Here is a 14,108-nt window from a genome sequence, read left to right as displayed (position 1 = left end):
CAACACTCCTCTTACCTAAGCTAAAGATCCCTGTACCCCCCAAAAATCCTGTGGGGTTTGCTCATCACTAGGCTAAGTCATTATGCAAGATAACCTATTTCCCCTTGTTTTCCTAACCCGCCCCCTTCCTCAGACATTCTTGTTAAACCCTGCATTTGTGCTGGAAATGGCCCACCTTGATTATCATACACATTGTAAGGAGAGTGATCACTTTACATAAGCTATTACCAGCAGGAGAGTGGGGTGGGGGGAGAGAAAACCTTTTGTAGTGATAAACACCCATTTTTTCATGATTTGTGTGTATAAAAACAAACATCTTCTGTATTTTCCACAGTATGCATCCGATGAAGTGAGCTGTAGCTCACGAAAGCTTATGCTCAAATAAATTGGTTAGTCTCTAAGGTGCCACAAGTCCTCCTTTTCTTTTTGCGAATACAGACTAACACGGCTGTTACTCTGAAACCTGTGTGTAGCAGGGTGCTGCTGCAAAAGCACCTAATTAGCCCCTGCTCAGCCAGCTCCAGTCAAGAGAAATAGATTGGGGCTGGTGTAACAGGCATGATGCCTGGCCTGGGGATTGGCTCCACCTGTGGGCCTGACAAGCCGCAGTTATAAGGGCTGGGATCAGTATGAAGAGGGGCTGCCAGGAGAACAGGCAGTCTCCTGGCTGTGGGCTGACTGCTTGGAAAGGAGGGAACTAGCCCTGTAAGCCTTGTAAATAGCTCAACACTGGTGGTGGGAGAACTGTGTGTGTAAATAAAGCCACAGGTACTGCATAACAGGAAGCCTCTCTGAGCTTTATTGGGGCAGTCAGTGGGTGGGAGGGCGAAGAGAGAGAGAGAGAGAGAGTGTGTGTGTGTGTGCGTGCGTGTATGCACGTGTGTGTGCGTTTGTTCGTTCATCTAGTTCTGGGGCTGGAGGAACCCAGTCCTGGGGAACCGAGGCCCTGCAGGATAGTTCCATTGGAAGGGGACTTGCAGAAGGAAGGAGTAGAGCTCCATATGAACACACAAGTGACATAAGCAGGACATTAATAGAATTATAGAACACTCCCCCTGCCTCCCAGAAGAGTAATCCTAATAAATGAGCATACCCCAAAGTAATGGGCACATCTGGTAACAGAGGCTCCCTGGAGGTCACTGTAAAAACCATAGAGAGCAGGATGTCATCAAGAAAAAGACGCCAAGCTCATTGCCCCAATGATTGTTCAGTGTCTTCGGGTATGTCTACACTATGAAATTAGGTCGAATTTATAGAAGTCGGTTTTGTAGAAAGCGTTTTTATACAGTCGGTTGTGTGTGTCCCCACACAAATGCTCTAAGTACATGTCGTCGGCAGAGTGTGTCCACAGTACCGAGGCAACCGTTGACTTCCGGAGCGTTGCACTGTGGGTAGCTATCCCACAGTTCCTGCAGTCTCCGCCGCCCATCTGAATTCTGGGTAGAAATCCCAGTGCCTGATGGGGCTAAAACATTGTCGCGGGTGGTTCTGGGTCATATCGTCAGACCGCCGTTCCCTCCCTCCCTCCGTGAAAGCAATGGCAGACAATCGTTTTGCGCCTTTTTTCTTGAGCTACCTGTGCAGACGCCATACCATGGCAAGCATGGAGCCTGCTCAGCTCACCGTCACCGTATGTCTCCTGGGTGCTGGCAGATGCAGTACTGCATTCCTACACAGCAGCAGTTTATTGCCTTTTGGCAGCAGCCAGTGCAGTATGACTGGGAGCCGTCATCGACGTAGTCCTGGGTGCTCTTTTAATTGGGCGCCTGGGCAAACATGGGAGTGACTCAGCCAGGTCATTTCCCTTTTAAGATTCGTTTCATGGCGATTCAGTCCTACCGGCAATGCACTGTCTTTTAATCAGCAGCCAGCAGAAGACGATGGCCAGCAGTCATACTGCACCGTCTTCTGCCGAGCACCCAGGAGATGACGATGGCTAGCGGTCGTACTGCACAGTCTGCTGCCAGCAAGATGTATAAAGATAGACGAAGTGGCTCAAAACAAGAAATAGACCAGATTTGTTTTGTATTCATTTTCTGCTCCCTCCCTCTGTGAAATCAACGGCCTGCCAAACCCAGTTTTGAGTTCTATCCTTGAGGTTTTGAGTTCTGTCCTTGAGGGGGCCATTCAGTTTCTCACAAAGCCACCCCCTTTGTTGATTTTAATTCCCTGTAAGCCAACCCTGTAAGCCGTGTCGTCAGTCGCCCCTCCCTCCATCAGGGCAACGGCAGACAATGGTTCTGCACCTTTTTTCTGTGCGGACACCATACCACGGCAAGCATGGAGCCCGCTCAGATCACTTTGGCAATTAGGAGCACATTAAACACCACACGCATTATCCAGCAGTATATGCAGCACCAGAACCTGGCAAAGCGATACTGGGTGAGTAGGCGATGTCAGCACAGTAACATGAGTGATGAGGACATGGACACGGACTTCTCTCAAAGCAGGGGCCCTGGCAATGTGGGCATCATGATGCTAATGGGGCAGGTTCATGCTAAAGAATGCCGATTCTGGGCTCGGGAAACAAGCACAGACTGGTGGGACCGCATAGTGTTGCAGGTCTGGGACGATTCCCAGTGGTTGTGAAACTTTTGCATGAGTAAGGGCACTTTCATGGAACTTTGTGACTTGCTTTCCCCTGCCCTGAGGTGCAAGAATACCAAGATGAGAGCAGCCCTCACAGTTGAGAAGCGAGTGGCAGTAGCCCTGTGGAAGCTTGCAACGCCAGACAGCTACCGGTCAGTCGGGAATCAATTTGGAGTGGGCAAATCTACTGTGGTGGCTGCTGTGATGGAAGTAGCCAACGCAATCAAAGATCTGCTGATATCAAGGGTAGTGACCCTGGGAAATGTGCAGGTCATAGTGGATGGCTTTGCTGCAATGGGATTCCCTAACTGTGGTCGAGCCCTAGACAGAACCCATATCCCTATCTTGGCACCGGAGCACCAAGCCGGCGACTACATAAACCGCAAGGGGTAATTTTCAATAGTGCTGCAAGCACTGGTGGATCACAAGGGACGTTTCACCAACATCAACGTGGGCTGGCCGGGAAAGGTACATGACGCTCGCATCTTCAGGAACTCTGGTCTGTTTCAAAAGCTGCAAGAAAGGACTTTCTTCCCAGACCAGAAAATAACCGTTGGGGATGTTGAAATGCCTATAGTTATCCTTGGGGACTCATCCTACCCCTTAATGCCATGGCTCCTGAAGCCATACACAGGCAGCCTGGACAGTAGTCAGGAGCTGTTCAACTACAGACTGAGCAAGTGCAGAATGGTGGTAGAATGTGCATTTGGATGTTTAAAAGCGTGCTGGCGCAGTTTGCTGACTCGCTTAGACCTCAGCGAAACCAATATTCCCACTAAAAAGAAAAGGAGTACTTGTGGCACCTTAGAGACTAACCAGTTTATTTGAGCATGAGCTTTCGTGAGCTACAGCTCACTTCATCGGATGCATAGCATATCGTGGAAACTGCAGAAGACATTATATACACACAGAGACCATGAAACAAAACTTCCTCCCACCTCACTCCCCCGCTGGCAACAGCTTATCTAAAGTGATCATCAAGTAGAGCCATTTCCAGCACAAATCCAGGTTTTCTCACCCTTCCCCCCCCCCCCCCACACACACACATACAAACTCACTCTCCTGCTGGCAACAGCCCATCCCCCTTTGAAACCCCTCTTTATAATGCGCATGATAATCAAGGTGGGTCACCTCCAGCACTAATCCAGGTTTTCTCACCCCCCCCCCAACACCCCCCCCTTTTCCAAAAACCACACACACAAACTCATTCTCCTGCTGGCAACAGCTCATCTTACAATGTGCACAGCAATAATCCAAGTTTAACCAGAACGTCTTGGGGGGGGTTTTGCAGGAAAAAAACAAGGGGAGACAGGCTACCTTGCATAATGACTTAGCCACTCCCAGTCTCTATTCAAGCCCAAATTAATAGTATCCAATTTGCAAATGAATTCCAATTCAGCAGTTTCTCGCTGGAGTCTGGATTTGAAGTTTTTTTGCTTTAAGATAGCGACCCTCATGTCTGTGATTGCGTGACCAGAGAGATTGAAGTGTTCTCCGACTGGTTTATGAATGTTATAATTCTTGACATCTGATTTGTGTCCATTTATTCTTTTACGTAGAGACTGTCCAGTTTGACCAATGTACATGGCAGAGGGGCATTGCTGGCACATGATGGCATATATCACATTGGTGGATGTGCAGGTGAACGAGCCTCTGATAGTGTGGCTGATGTTGTTAGGCCCTGTGATGGTGTCCCCTGAATAGATATGTGGGCACAGTTGGCAACGGGCTTTGTTGCAAGGATAGGTTCCTGGGCTAGTGGTTCTGTTGTGTGGTATGTGGTTGTTGGTGAGTATTCGCTTCAGGTTGGGGGGCTGTCTGTAGGCAAGGACTGGCCTTTCTCCCAAGATTTGTGAGAGTGTTGGGTCATCCTTCAGGATAGGTTGTAGATCCTTAATAATGCGTTGGAGGGGTTTTAGTTGGGGGCTGAAGGTGACGGCTAGTGGCGTTCTGTTATTTTCTTTGTTAGGCCTGTCCTGTAGTAGGTGACTTCTGGGAACTCTTCTGGCTCTATCAATCTGTTTCTTCACTTCCGCAGGTGGGTATTGTAGTTGTAAGAATGCTTGATAGAGATCTTGTAGGTGTTTGTCTCTGTCTGAGGGGTTGGAGCAAATGCGGTTGTATCGCAGAGCTTGGCTGTAGATGATGGATCGTGTGGTGTGGTCAGGGTGAAAGCTGGAGGCATGTAGGTAGGAATAGCGGTCAGTAGGTTTCCGGTATAGGGTGGTGTTGATGTGACCATCGTTTATTAGCACTGTAGTGTCCAGGAAGTGGATCTCTTGTGTGGACTGGACCAGGCTGAGGTTGATGGTGGGATGGAAATTGTTGAAATCATGGTGGAATTCCTCAAGGGCTTCTTTTCCATGGGTCCAGATGATGAAGATGTCATCAATATAGCGCAAGTAAAGTAGGGGCGTTAGGGGACGAGAGCTGAGGAAGCGTTGTTCTAAATCAGCCATAAAAATGTTGGCATACTGTGGGGCCATGCGGGTACCCATAGCAGTGCCGCTGATCTGAAGGTATACATTGTCCCCAAATGTAAAATAGTTATGGGTAAGGACAAAGTCACAAAGTTCAGCCACCAGGTTAGCCGTGACATTATCGGGGATAGTGTTCTTGATGGCTTGTAGTCCATCTTTGTGTGGAATGTTGGTGTAGAGGGCTTCTACATCCATAGTGGCCAGGATGGTGTTATCAGGAAGATCACCAATGGATTGTAGTTTCCTCAGGAAGTCAGTGGTGTCTCGAAGGTAGCTGGGAGTGCTGGTAGCGTAGGGCCTGAGGAGTGAGTCTACATAGCCGGACAATCCTGCTGTCAGGGTGCCAATGCCTGAGATGATGGGGCGCCCAGGATTTCCAGGTTTATGGATCTTGGGTAGTAGATAGAATATCCCAGGTCGGGGTTCCAGGGGTGTGTCTGTGCGGATTTGATCTTGTGCTTTTTCAGGAAGTTTCTTGAGCAAATGCTGTAGATGCTTTTGGTAACTCTCAGTGGGATCAGAGGGTAATGGCTTGTAGAAAGTGGTGTTGGAGAGCTGCCGAGCAGCCTCTTGTTCATATTCCGACCTATTCATGATGACAACAGCACCTCCTTTGTCAGCCTTTTTGATTAGGATGTCAGAGTTGTTTCTGAGGCTGTGGATGGCATTGTGTTCTGCACGGCTGAGGTTATGGGGCAAGTGATGCTGCTTTTCCACAATTTCAGCCCGTGCACGTCGGCGGAAGCACTCTATGTAGAAGTCCAGTCTGCTGTTTCGACCTTCAGGAGGAGTCCACCTAGAATCCTTCTTTTTGTAATGTTGGTAGGCAGGCCTCTGTGGATCATTATGTTGTTCAGAGGTATTTTGGAAATATTCCTTGAGTCGGAGACGTCGAAAATAGGATTCTAGGTCACCACAGAACTGTATCATGTTCGAGGGGGTGGAGGGGCAGAAGGAGAGACCCCGAGATAGGACAGCAGCTTCTGCTGGGCTGAGAGTATAGTTGGATAGATTAACAATATTGCTGGGTGGGTTGAGGGAACCATTGCTGTGGCCCCTTGTAGCCTGTAGTAGTTTAGAAAGTTTAGTGTCCTTTTTCTTTTGTAGAGAAGTAAAGTGTGCGTTGTAAATGGCTTGTCTAGTTTTAGTAAAATCCAGCCACGAGGAAGTTTGTGTGGAAGGTTGGTTTTTTATGAGAGTATCCATTTTTGAGAGCTCATTCTTAATCTTCCCCTGTTTGCTGTAGAGGATGTTGATCAGGTGATTCCGCAGTTTCTTTGAGAGCGTGTGGCACAAGCTGTCAGCATAGTCTGTGTGGTATGTAGATTGTAATGGATTTTTTACCTTCAGTCCTTTTGGTACGATGTCCATCTGTTTGCATTTGGAAAGGAAGATGATGTCTGTCTGTATCTGTACAAGTTTTTTCATGCAGTTGATAGATTTCCCACTGTTATTACTGCTTGCTGTGTGCTCCACAATATCTGTGAGAGTAAGGGGGAGACGTTTATGGCGGGGTGGGAGGTTGAGGCAAATCGCTTGGCTGCTGGTTTCGCACAGCCAGACACCAGGGCGGTTAGAAGAGCACAGGAGGGTGCGGTGCGCATCAGAGAAGCTTTGAAAACCAGTTTCATGAGTGGACAGGCTACGGTGTGAAAGTTCTGTTTGTTTCTCCATGATGAAACCCACCGCCCCTTGGTTCACTCTACTTCCCTGTAAGCTAACCACCCTCCTCTCCTCCCTTTGATCACTGCTTGCAGAGGCAATAAAGTCATTGTTGCTTCACATTCATGCATTCTTTATTCATTCATCACACACATAGGGGGATAACTACCAAGGTAGCCCAGGAGGGGTGGTGGAGGAGAGAAGCACCAGGAGGGGTGGTGGAGGAGGGAAGGAGAAGGCCACACAGCACTTTAAAAGTTTAAAACTTTAAAACTTATTGAATGCCAGCCTTCTGTTGCTTGGGCAATCCTCTGGGGTGGAGTGGCCGGGTGGCCGGAGGTCCCCCCACCGCGTTCTTGGGCGTCTGGGTGAGGAGGCTTTGGAACTTGGGGAGGAGGGCGGTTGGTTACACAGGGGCTGTAGCATCGGTCTGTGCTCCTGCTGCCTTTCCTGCAGCTCAACCATACGCTGGAGCATATTGGTTTGATCCTCCAGCAGCCTCAGCATTGAATCCTGCCTCCTCTCATCATGCTGCCGCCACCTTTCAGCTTCAGCCCTCTCTTCAGCCCGCCACCTCTCCTCCCGGTCATTTTGTGCTTTCCTGCACTCTGACATTGTCTGCCTCCACACAGTCGTCTGTGCTATGTCAGTGTGGGGGGACAGCATGAGCTCAGAGAACATTTCATCACGAGTGCATTTTTTTCGCCTTCTAATCTTCACTAGCCTCTGGGAAGGAGAAGATCCTGTGATCATTGAAACACATGCAGCTGGTGGAGAAAAAAAAAAGAGGCAGTGGTATTTAAAAAGACACATTTTCTAGAACAATGGCTACACTCTTTCACGGTAAACCTTGCTGTTAACATTACATACACAGCACATGTGCTTTCGTTCCAAGGTCGCATTTTGCCTCCCTCCCACCACGTGGCTAGCCCCTCACCCCCCCGCCCCGGCTAACAGCGGGGAACATTTCTGTTAGGCCACAGGCAAACAGCCCAGCAGGACCGGGCACCTCTGAGTGTCCCCTTAAGAAAAGCACCCTATTTCAACCAGGTGACCATGAATGATATCACTCTCCTGAGGATAACACAGAGAGATAAAGAACTGATGTTGTTTGAATGCCAGCAAACATACACTGCAATGCTTTGTTCTACAATGATTCCCGAGTACGTGCCACTGGCCTGGAGTGGTAAAGTGTCCTACCATGGTGGACAGAATAAGGCTGCCCTCCCCAGAAACCTTTTGCAAAGGCTTTGGGAGTACATCCAGGAGAGCCGCAAATGCCAGGGCAAATTAATCATTAAACATGCTTGCTTTTAAACCATGTATAGTATTTTAAAAGGTACACTCACCAGAGGTCCCTTCTCCGTCTGGCGGGTCCGGGAGGCAGCCTTGGGTGGGTTCGGGGGGTACTGGCTCCAGGTCCAGGGTGAGAAACAGTTCCTGGCTGTCGGGAAAACCGGTTTCTCTGCTTGCTTGCTGTGAGGTATCTACAACTTCATCATCATCATCTTTCTCGTCCCCAAAACCTGCTTCTGTGTTGCCTCCATCTCCATTGAAGGAGTCAAACAACACGGCTGGGGTAGTGGTGGCTGAACACCCTAAAATGGCATGCAGCTCATCATAGAAGCGGCATGTTTGGGGCTCTGACCCGGAGCGGCTGTTCGCCTCTCTGGTTTTCTGGTAGGCTTGCCTCAGCTCCTTAAGTTTCACGCAGCACTGCTTCGGGTCCCTGTTATGGCCTCTGTCCTTCATGCCCTGGGAGATTTTGACAAATGTTTTGGCATTTCGAAAACTGGAACGGAGTTCTGATAGCATGGATTCCTCTCCCCATACAGCGATCAGATCCCGTACCTCCCGTTTGGTCCATGCTGGAGCTCTTTTGTGATTCTGGGAGTCCATCATGGTCACCTCTGCTGATGAGCTCTGGCCAGCGTGGCAAGCTGCAGGTGATCATGCAAACAGGAAATTGAAATTCAAAAGTTCACTGGCCTTTTCCTGTCTACCTGGCCAGTGCATCTGAGTTGAGAGTGCTGTCCAGAGCAGTCACAACAGAGCACTCTGGGATAGCTCCAGGAGGCCAATACCATCTAATTGCGTCCACAGTACCCCAAATTCGACCCGGCAAGGCTGATTTAAGTGCTAATCCACTTGTCAGAGGTGGATTAAGGAAATCGATTTTAAGAGCCCTTTAAGTCGAAAAAAAGGGCTTCATCGTGTGGACGGGTGCAGGTTTACATCGATTTAACGCTGCTAAATTTGACCTAAACTCCTAGTGTAGACCAGGGCTTTGACTCTGTTCTGTATGACCTAGGAGGACTGTAGCCACCTGTAGGCCCAGAGAGTGACAGATGGGAACCCAGGGAAGGGGGAAATGAAAGTGAAGGGAAGTGAAAAGGAGAGAGAAAGGAGGGTGATGGTGAAACTGGTAAATCCTACTGAAAGTAACTGCGTCATTCATCATACAGTTCATCCGCTTGCTGCTTTAGTTCATGAAAAGGGGGGCCTTAAAAATGCTTTGCACAAATTTTGGCCACTTTTTCTTTTCTCAGTATTAAATAATCCCTTCCACGTTACATAATGGCCTCATATTTACGGCAAACAAAAATTTTTGATAAATAGAGCGTCCGTGTCTGCTTGGTGTTTCTCCTGTTTTGATGAGGGTTATTTTCTTGTGAAAAAAAATTTTTTTTTGGAAGGATCAGGTAGCATCAGGGGATTTGAGCCCTCACTGATCAAAATGCCTCTAGGAAAAGCCTGCATGTGAACAGGATGGGTCTGTCAGCATTACAAAGTGATGCGTTGCTTCTGCACTCTGGGACTTATGATTTCACCGGGAAAAAAGCTTTGCTCAGGTTGTGGTCGCATGTCAGTGTGCGCTTGAGACCCTTAAGCACCCCTGTATTCAGGGCTGTCCCTAGCAATTCTGGGGCCCTACGCAGCTCCTGCATGGGGAGGAGGGAGGGGCTGTGTGGCCCCAGGCCTCTGCAGGGAGAGTGGGGGGGTGGGGCCCAGGCCTCCACCGGGGGGCGGGGCTGGCTTGGGGGGTAGGGGGGAACCACTCCTCAGCACTCACTAGCGGCGCAGCTGGGGCCAGGTCGCTGCACTTCCCTCCACCGGTGAGTGCAGGCCCAGCCCTGCTGCACTCTTCAGGGGTGGGGCTGGGAGGGAAGAGGCCAGGCTGGGGTGGGGCAGGGGCAGGGGCAGGGCGGGAAGCGGCCGGGCTGGGGCGGGGCAGGGGTGGGGTGGGAAGAGGCGGAGAAGGGACTGGAGCAGCACGCAGCTGCACAGGGTGCCCTACACAGCTGCGTGTTTTGCATATGGGTAAGGATGGCCCTGCCTGTATTCACACCCTATTGTAATGACGTTTGTCCAAAAGTTCCTTGTAAGGTATCATTTGAAAACTGATAGCACACTGGTCATCAATATCATTGTAAAATGCCTGTGTTAACCTTATATATGAAGTTATGAATTCCCTCTGTATCATGTTATGGTTAAGTCCAACGTTTGAGACCAGACAGCCTAACCTAGGTAAGAGAGATAAACAGGTCTGTCCTATGCAAAAGAAGGTGGGTTTACCTATGTTTACATATTAGCCGTAAACAAAGCTATCACACAAAGGGCTTGTCTACACTACAGGATATGTCGGTATAAGATATGTCACTCAGGGGTGTGAATAAGCCACCCCCCTGAACAACATACATTATGCCAACCCAAGCGCTGGTGTGGACAGTGCTAGGTCAAAGGAGAGCATCTCCCACTGACTAGCTAACACCTCTCACGGAGGCGGTTTTATTATGCTGTCAGCATAGTGTGTGTCCACCAGACACAATACAGCTGCACCACTGTAGCGCTTCTTATGTAAACGAGCCCTAAAACAGCAGCCCAAACTTGAGAGCCTGAGAATTAATGTGGCTCCTACACCCCAGAGAGAGACACACGAGACCGAATCCCCAGAAGGCCTTCCTGACTTTGGGAACAAAGCCAGTTCCTTGGGAATAAAAGGGCCAGAGAGATACTCCGTCTTGATCTTTCACCTAAGACGACAAGGGAAACCAGCACCCATACTTCTGTGAAATGTCCTGACTGAGAGACACTTAGCTGTCATGGACAACGAATAATTGGAGAGAGAAACCATCTTAAACAAAAAGTGTCCCTTGCGAGACTAAGTTTTAGCCTTTTAGATGCGTGTTTTCACTTTTATTTGCTAGGAACCATCTCTACCTCTAGTTCAAGGGTTCTCAAACTGGGGGTTGGAACCCTTCAGGGGATCACGAGGTTATTACATGGGGGGTTGCGAGCTGTCAGCCTCCACCCCAAACCCGGCTTTGCATGCAGCATTTATAATGGGTGTTAAATATATAAAAACGTGTTTTGAATTTATAAGGGGGGTCGCACTCAGAGGTTTGCTATGTGAAAGGGGTCACCAGTAGAAAAGTTTGAGAACTACTGTTCTAGTTCTTTTATTTGCCATCACTTAACCTATGTCCTGTTGTTAATAAATTTGTTCTAATGTAATCTAAACCACCCCAGTGCAATGTTGAGAAAGGAAGGGAGGGGGAGATAACACTTCTTTACACAAAGGGTATCCCTTAGATCCCGACATTCCTTATGCAGCTGCAACGCTTATCAATCCTTAACAAGCAGAAGGGAACTTTATGGCAGGATGACACTTTATCTATCAAGCGAAGGAACAGTGCGTGCCTGTGCCTACTCCCTAATGCTATGCCAGTACACCAGTGGTTTTCCCAGGTCTCTACTTAACCCTTACATACCCCAACAGGTTGAAGTGACTATTATCAAAAAGTCCAGTTTGTCTGGGAGGTAAGATACATTGGAGACTCTAAGGGGACTGTCCATGACTCCCTGGTAAGATTGGGATAGTGATCCAGGAGTTCACATTTGTCACTGGCTTGGTGAAATCTAATTATAGAACCCACTGCCAGCTTGGGGTATGTCTGCCCTGTTTTCTGACAGTCTGACTCGCCTTTGAGTTCAGTGTGTGTTGTGCATTATTGTTACTGAAGTGTTTCTCTGGCCGCAATCAACAGTGGCACTTAGGCATTATGACTAGGGCCCAACCAGATTCACGGCCATGAAAAATTTGTCACAGACTGTGAAATCAGACCTCAACGGTGAAATCTAGCTATTGGAGGGGAGGGGAGGGGAGGGGAGGGGAAGGGAATAACAGGGTTGGGGGCGACCCAGCAGGGTGCTTCTACTTGCCCCTGGCGCCAGCTGCTGTAGGCTGGGGAGGGACGGGACTAGCAGCTAGGAGTCCCTGGCTGGGGCACTCCCAACATCACGGGGAAGATCAGACACCCCCCACTCCCACCCACCCCTGTCCACGTCCAGGAACCTCCTGTGGCTGCAGGAAGCTCTGAAGGCAGCAAAGAAGTGAGGGTGGCAATCCCGTCACCCCCCCTACAGCAGCTTTGTGACCCCCCCCCACACACACACGCACACAACCCCCTTTTGGGTCGGGACTCTCATGGTTTGTAACACTGTGAAATTTCAGATGTAAATACCTGAAAACATGACATTGACTAATGTTCAAATCCTATGGCCGTAAAATTGACCAGAATGGACCGTGAATTTGGTAGGGCCCTAATTATGACACTGGGTATTGCAATGGCCTAGCTGTTAGGCACCTAGAAAATCACTAGAAACACCCTGCGATCTAAGAGAGAGGTGCCTTAGAACGGGATTCCCAAAAGCCAGCACACTGGGCGGAGAGCCACCCTAGCCAGCCAGTGGGAAGTTCCAACAAGAGGGAACTTCTCACAGAGTTTTGGTGATCTGCTGGTGATCCATGAGTGGGAACCCCTCTCCTGCAGTCATACGGTTTAGCTACCTAAATTGTTTCGTGTGAGATTGAGCTAGGTGACTGCCTCACTCCACGTAGAAGAGGAGGTGCCCACGGTATAACTTTTATCCCAGTGGGTAGTGCACTCACCCGGGGTGGAGGAGACCCCGGTTCTAGTCCCCCTTCTCCCACGTGGGTACAGAGGCACCAAAGAAAGGGGTCTCGGATGCATGTTCTAACCTTTGAGCTATGGGATTGCCTGATGCAGGGCCCTCTCCTGTTGAAGCTATTCTGCTGTTTATAGCTCGCTGACATCAGCGGAGCAGGGGGCTAGAATGCTGGGTTTCCCATCTCCAGGGGGAGCCCCTGATCACCCGAGTCCACCATAGTTCTCTCTTGCTCTGGCCCACTATTTAGGCATTTATCCACCATGGAGAGAGAGGAGAGCCACATCAGACTACCCCCATCGCCTAGTGGTTAGAGACCACAGTTCACACTCTTGCTTCCCCTCGGGCAGCGGAGGAAATTGATGTCATCTTCCAGCTAAACCAGGGGTCTCAAACTCCCAGCCCACGGGCCATCTGTGGCCCGTGAACCTCCCCAATGTGGCCCACGGGGCAGTTTTGGAGACAGGTCTCTTCCTTGGCCCCACCTGCCGCCCTCCAGGCGCTTCTCCCCTGCCTCCCCCCCAGGCGATTTCCAATGGCCTGGGACCCTGGCAGCACAGCGGAGCTGAGCGGTGTCAGCCTGCTCGCTCCACGTATCTCCGGCCCCCTCCCTGCGGCCCTGGGGCGGGCTGGGGCTGTGCCTCCACGCGCTGCCCCCACCCCGAGCGCCCCTGTGGCCAATGGGAAGCTGCGGGGGTGGTGCTTGGGGGCAGCAGCACGCAGAGGCCCCCCGGCCCGCCCCGCCTTGGAGCCCCAGGTAATCGCCGCACCCCCCACACCTCCTCCCAGAGCCTGCACCCCTACCCCCAGCCCAGAGCCTGCACCCTAGGCCCCCTCCCCCACCCAAACTCCCTCCCAGAGCCCAACCTCTCACCCCTTTTGCACCCAAACTCCTTCCCAGAGCCTGCACCCCAATCCCCTACCCCAGATCTCCTCCCCCACCCAAACTCCCTCCCAGAGCCTTAGGCAGGTGAGGGGGCGGAGTTTTGGGTGGCATGAGTGACATTATTGGCCCGCTGGGAGGATTTGAGGACTGGCACTGGCCCTAAGGTAAACTGAGTTTGAGACCCCTGAGCTAAATGCTTTAACCACTGGGCTCAATGTTATAAGGTGGGCACCTCCATTTTCTCCTCCCCATCCAGCCAGATTTTCAACAGGTCCTGATCTGGAGGTGACCTCTGAGCACTGGATCAGGCCCTGCATGCAAGCTAGGCAAGTGAATACCGTCTTCCTCCAGTCTGGGGATCGCACTGGTTCTTAGGCGGAAGAGAGGTGTCCGGACACCTAGATTGAGGCAGCAGAATGAGAGCCCAGTGGTAACAATTTAGGCACCAACTGAGTTTAGGCACCTAAAAGGTTCAGCTGGAATGCTGTGGATTACAGGGGAGCCTAAAACTGAGACTTAGT

At 50.3% G+C, this 14,108-nt stretch overlaps 1 protein-coding gene across 6 annotated transcripts in view; it reads right to left on the bottom strand.

Annotated features, from left to right (window-relative positions):
- The window catches only part of LOC114022341 (zinc finger protein OZF), a 793,526-nt gene that overhangs the window by 329,814 nt on the left and 449,604 nt on the right, over window positions 1–14,108 (bottom strand). The window lies entirely within an intron of this gene.

Source organism: Chelonia mydas, chromosome 14 (assembly GCF_015237465.2).
Source record: "Chelonia mydas isolate rCheMyd1 chromosome 14, rCheMyd1.pri.v2, whole genome shotgun sequence".
Classification (NCBI taxonomy): Eukaryota; Metazoa; Chordata; order Testudines; family Cheloniidae; genus Chelonia; species Chelonia mydas.
Note: the sequence above shows the minus strand (reverse complement) of the source record. Positions and strands in the feature narration are given on the sequence as shown.